Consider the following 6,546-nt stretch of genomic DNA (forward strand, 5'->3'; position numbering starts at 1 on the left):
CTATTTAAGCCCATCTAATAAGTAAAAATTAAAAAGTCTAAAAATGTCAAAAGTTAGCAATATTTAAAGCAACAGAAATGTACACACTGCTGGTGGAGGTGTGAATTTGTGTGACTGCTTTGGGAAACGATTCAGCATTACTGCATACTTGTGTATTACATATACACATATCCCACAATCCTAAGTATCTATATACAGTTTTCTCTTGGCAAGCTACAGCAAAATACCTGTATAGTAACTCATAATAACATTTTTTTTAATGGGGGAATAAAGGAAACCAGTCCCTTTAGTCATACCAGTAGCTAGGGAGACAAATTGGAGAATTTTTAATCAATAAAATGCTGTAGAAATAATATTAGCAATAGGAACTAATTATAGGTATCCCCATCAATACAGATAAATCTTGACTGCCCTCCAAATTCCACTGCACCCATTGCAGCAACCACGATGCCCAAACAAAAGAAGCAAAATCAGCATCAGCCACCACCACCGCAGCAGCCCCCACTGACAGAGCAGGAGAAGACTGGAGATGAGGAGGATGGGAGTCCCATTGGACCACCCAGCCTTCTGGGCCCTCCTACCATGGCCAATGGAAAGCCTGGTGACCCCAAGTCAGCTCTTCACAGAGGTCCTCCAGGATGGAGGGGACCAATGATTCCACCATTGCTGAGCCTCCCACCTCCTCCAGGGGCAGAGGCCCAATTCAGGGAGGCCTGGGCCCCAGGTGCGGCCCATATGGTCGTGGCTGGTGGGGGGCCAATACTGAACCTCGTTTTCCTGCACCAGGCCATGGAGGTCCTCCAGAGGAGGCTTTCACAAAGAGCAGAGAAATCCCCGAAGGCTCAAAGGTTGGTCTCTTATCAAAAATACCTGCCTGCCCAAGGATGGCCCCCAAGTTATGGAAGACAAATCCAACTGCCCTGTCTGCCAACACTTTGCCAAAAAGGGCCACTGTCAATATGAGGACCTCTATGCCTTCTACCACCCAGGCATCAATGGACCTCCTCTGTGACATTGTGCCTTCCCATCCAGGCTGGAAGGAGCCCTCTGATCTAGTGGCCATATTTTCCCTGTGGCCCTTTGATGGCTACTATGAGGCTGTTCCACCCACCACCCTCAGTGACACCCACCCCCATCTGCCACCTCCCCCATTTGGGGTCCAGAGTTGTGTTTCATCACTGGTGCCCAATATGTGGGCTTTCTTCTGATCCAGCCTCCAGAGACTCACCTTCAGGACCCCACCTTTGCTCTCTTCAACTGTCTCCTGGATCCTCTTCCCCTTTGCTGATTGACTGCTGGACAGGAAACCTCTTTGGTCCTGTTTCTTGTGCATCTGTCCACCCAGCCCTTGGTACTGCCCTCAATTCCTAGGAGCCATGGAGCAGTTTCCTATTATTTCCTTCTTCTAGCTGCTTGTTTTAAGTCCTTTTTATGTGACAAACCCTACCCCCAAAGTTGCCAGTTGCTGTGAAACTCACCAGGTTGACCTGGGGTCAAGTACAGATGACTGGTGCAGAGTTACTCCCTGAAAGGCCACTCTCCCTGCTTTTGGATTTTGTAGATACTGCATCAGTAGCATGATCTCCACCACTCTGGTCTGTAATCACTGTGCTTTGTGAAACTGTGCATCCCCTCATACATAGCCTTTCTCAGTGTCCGTGGCATCATTGTGACTTCCCAACACTAGAGTAAGTTTTTCCACCAACATGAGTGAGGCTCTTGATGCCCTCTAGACTTTCCACACCTCCCAACATAGAAGAATTGTGAAACTTTCCACAAGACTGCCTCCCTGGTCTCCCCATTCTTCTGGTGTCAGTTTTTCTGGGTTTGATACAATCCCATGAAATGTCCTCTAAAGCCTCTTATAGGCTATTCAATCTTCTCTCCAGCCCACTTTAGTTAGAGTACGTCTTTGTGAGGCCACCAGCCCTTTCCTCTGAATTCTGTGAATCTCCACCTGGTCTACTCTTGGGTGAAACCTGGACAGTACTGTTGCCCTTATCTAACCTTCTTCCCTACATCCTTGGCACTGGTTGTTTTCTGTGAAAACGGCAGTGAATAAGTTCGGTTTTGCACTGGCCCTCAGGAAATGGGTCAGGACTTGTGTGGGCAAGAGGGAAGGATGAGAGCCCTTGGAGAACTGAGAATGAATTTTTTTTTCTTTTTAACATTTTTTATATTAGTAATAAATGCAGTGGAAACAAGCAAAAAAAAAAAAAAGAGAGAGGCAGAGAGAGAGATAAATCTCCAAAAACAACAAAACTCATCAAACTACAAGTCAAGAGGACTACATATGGTATTTCTTATACATAAAATTCAAAACCTGTAACATTCAACCACTAACTTTTATATATTTAAACAAAACAAAAGAATAGCAATTCAAAATTAGGCATTATTAGCTTCCTCTGAAAGGCCAGCACCTTCAAAAGTCCTGAAATATTCCATATCTCTTTTTTTAAGATTTTGTTTATTCATGAGAGGCAGCGACATAGGCAGAGGGAGGGGCAGGTTTCCTTCAGGGGAGCCTGATGCAGGACTTGATCCCAGGACCCCAGGATCATGACCTGAGCTGAAGGCAGATGCTCAACCACTGAGCCACTCAGGTGTCCCAACATTCCATATCTTAAACTGAGTAGTATGTGTGTTATGGTGTTACTCTTAATATTTTCCATATATATAGTAGTATTCCTTTGTACCTGCTCAGTATTTAATAAAAATATTTTATATGGCATTAATAACACTTAGCTACCCTACATGTTGAGATATGGTGGTATTGTCTGACGATGTTGAAATGTTGTAATCTGTTAATTTAATCATATGTAAAAATGATGAATATATAAAAACACACATCTCATGTTAGATGTACAATACAAATAATGTGTCTCATCATTTGTAATGATTAGACCATGAGCCGGGAGAGCTTTGCTCAGGAAATGGAAGAATGGATTAAAACAGGAGAAAGGCCCATTTATTAGAGAAATGAAATGTGAACACAAGAGACAACTCTAGAGAAATGCACTGAGTTCTGGAATAGTTAGAGGTGCTGTGCTCTAGAAGGGGAGAAGAACCAACTCAGATGAAAAACCAGCCACTCAGGAAATGCCCCAGCTTTGCTCTCATGGCAACCAGGTTTGAGGCCTAGGAACAGTGATCCTGCAAAGGGAGAGGAATCTGGGGAGACCAGCAGTAAAACAGGAAAAAGTTAGAATGTAAAAGTAGGCTATCCATAGAGGCAAGGAGGAGAAAAGCATAAGCTAGAAAGAGTCAGAGTGCTATACAGAGCTCTCCTATGTTAGATATCTATGGCACTTTCAATCAATAACTGCCACATAACCATGTGGGGAAGGAAAACAGGAAAGTATTCAGGTAATTTGTCAGGCTATAGTCTGTGAAAAACAAAAAAAACATAGGCAGCACACCAGTGGCCTTGGCTAACCAATGAGTTCTGGTTGGTCTGCTTTCAAGGTGTTGTCAGGATTTTGAGGGGTTTTGTTGTTTTTGTTGTTTTAATTTGGATAAGTCACCAACATTTAAAACCCAGATTTCTAATTTGAGCTGAAACCAGAAGGTATGGCAGCACAAGGCCTGGATGAGTAACAGCCAACAGTCAGCCAGAATGGAGTAGTCACTGCCTGTTTTGGTGTGGTAGTGCTGTGTGGCTCACCGACACCCAGGTAACACCACTGGCTTGGGGTTACCAGCTATTCCCTGTGTTAGTGGAGTAACCTTGTCTGTACTTTTGGGAAAACAACAGAGATGATCATAAGTACAAAAATGAGTCTCTGAGGCGGGTGCTTAGAGGTTGAAAGTGAATAGTAGCCTTTCACCCTAAAAATGGGAGAGGTAGGAATAGGCTGTGTTTGAATTCTCTCAATTTGTCTGAGTTTTAATTTTGTGTGCATACATTTATCATTTCCATTCTACCAAGAGCAATAAAATCAGAATATGTAATTATATAATAGTTTCATTTTTGAGCAGTTCAATGACCTTTTACATGTTTCATTTTTCTTATTATTATTTGTTTCCACCTTACTAGCATCTGACCTGAGCAGCTGCTCTTTGGGGGGGCTGTCATTGATGACTACAAGCTGGTGACCAGACACAGGGAAACATGTAAAGCAGCAACTCAGCAAACCTGCGATCTACTTGGAAAAAAAGTCACTGCCAGCCCAGCCTAGTAGGCAGCCATGACAAACAAGGAGGTTCTGGAGTTACAATGTAGGACAGAGGGATGCCTGAGTGGCTCAGTGGTTGAGTATCTGCCTTTGGCTCAGGTTGTGATCCTGGGGTCCTGGGTTGAGTCCCCTATCAGGTTCCTTGTGAGGAGCCTGCTTCTCCCTCTGCCTATGTCTCTGCCTCTCTTTGTGTGTCTCTCATGAATAAATAAATAAAATCTTTAAAAACAAAAAAACAAAAAAAAATGTAGGACAGAGCAAGGATCTAGGAACTATGATAATACTGACTAAGCACATGTCAAAACAGAGCTGCCTGAAGAAGGTACAGTAATGTTCGGGTCTTTCAAGACATACAAACACATCTAGCATTCAGTAACCTAAAACCATGATAAGTTCATTCCTAGAGGTGACAAAACTATAGAAAACCACCTAAGAACATATCAGGGCCAAGAAGAAAGGAGAATGAGGAGAGGCAAATACAAATGATCACGCCTTGTTGGTAATATCTCCTTCCTGATGCAGTATATTAGTATAAACTCAGACTTTTGGGGTGACCCAGAAACCCAACAGGTGGTTTTGATGGACTGTTTGCATTTCAATACTTGTCTTCCCCTTGCTAGGAGATTCCCAAGTTTATCTACAGAAGCCCATATCCACTTTAAGGGGCCCTGCATGGTAACGCCATAAAACAGAGAACAAGAGGAATACTTTCTCCCACAAACTAACTTCTCCATGGTTCTACATTAGGCACTTACAAAAATTCCAAAGAGTTGTATCATCGTTCATTATATTAAGGCAAGAAAGTATGTAGAACATCTAAGTCTGGAGAAGCATCAGAGTCAGAAGGTATTTCTAGAAGTTGAAAGAATGCACTTACTGGAACACATGCTGCAGTGGTCAAGCCAGCAACAGCATGATTATATGGCTACTGACAGGAAGAGAAAACCGTATTAAGAATCAGAAGACTTAACCTGTAATCTATATCCAGCTCTGCCACAGAATAGCCAAGCAATCTTGGGCAAGCCACTTCATCTCTCTGAACATCAGTTTAAACATCCATAAAATACGAATCAGAAAAACTGAGCCATGTACCTACCAAGGTTGTTAGAGGATCCAATAAAATAAAGCATGAGAACACGTTTCAGAAGGACACAAAATGTTTCACTCATGTAAAAGAATATTAGGGGACCATTTTAGATGATACTTTGCGCTCATGCCAGGTTCACTTAGGTTACTTGATAGGAAAGCACACAGTAGGTACAGAAAATCCCAATATCAATCGTCCCAGGGAAGACTACAGTCATAAAATATGTGATGGTTAATTTTATGTGTCGACCTCACTGGCCACAGAGTGTCCAGATTAAACAGTATTTCCAGGTATGTCTGTGAGGGTGTTTCAGGATGAGACGAGCATTTGAATAGATGGCCTCAATAAAGTAGGTTGCACTCCCCAGTGTGGGTGAGCATCATCCAACCCACTGAGGGTCCAAACAGAACAAGAGGCAGGAGGAGGAGGAATTCATCCCTTTTTTTCTCTCACTGCTTGAAATGAGACATCTCATCTCATCTTCTTCTGCCCTTGGACTGGAATTTACACCGTTGACTCCCTGGTTCTTCAGGCTCAGACTGAACTATACCAGCAGATTCCCTGAGTCTCCAGCTTGCAGATAGCAAATGCAAGTACTTCTCAGCTTCCATAACCACACAAGCCAATTCTGCATAAATCTCTCCCCTCCCACTCTGCCTCATATCTATCTGTACATACACACACACACTTACTATTTTAAATATATTTCCTATTAATTCTGTTTCTCTAATGAACCCTGACTAATACAATAGTCAACACTCAAATCCTTGGTTAATCCATTCAAAATAGATGAATGAGGAGTGGAACTGGACATCATCCTTCTGAAGTAATCTTGCCTGGCAATGAGTACTCACAGCCTCACCAACTCACAGCATGACAGGCCTCCTGCCATTGCCCATTTCCTACCACATCAAAACCTACACATCCACTAAATATCATGCAAAGCACTTCTGAAAAAAAGGTATTGATTATATTTCTCTTAATTAGATCTCTTGTGGTTTGAAAATTTTACAATCCAGTTTGGATGTGGAGCCAATAGCAATCACATACCTAGTCTGAAACCTTCATCAAGCATTTCAGAAGTCCTCAGAATAACTGTGACTCTTTTAACAAAGTCAGACAGCACAGTATCTAGCTAGACTAGACCTTAGGAAGAATTATCAACTGAAAACAAAAAAGAATTTTTAAAAAACATGGTTCCTGTTCGGGTGTTGGCTTTCAATCTATTATGTACTTTGCCCAAGATAGTTTAAGTGCTTTGATTAAAACACTGACAAACACAAA

The 6,546-nt window shown here is 42.5% G+C and overlaps 1 pseudogene; it reads left to right on the plus strand.

Annotated features, from left to right (window-relative positions):
- Positions 1–447: 447 nt before the first annotated feature.
- On the plus strand, positions 448–1,012 carry LOC144321577 (proline-rich protein 3 pseudogene; annotated as a pseudogene).
- Positions 1,013–6,546: the final 5,534 nt, after the last annotated feature.

Source organism: Canis aureus, chromosome 10, assembly GCF_053574225.1.
Source record: "Canis aureus isolate CA01 chromosome 10, VMU_Caureus_v.1.0, whole genome shotgun sequence".
In the NCBI taxonomy this organism is placed as follows: domain Eukaryota; kingdom Metazoa; phylum Chordata; class Mammalia; order Carnivora; family Canidae; genus Canis; species Canis aureus.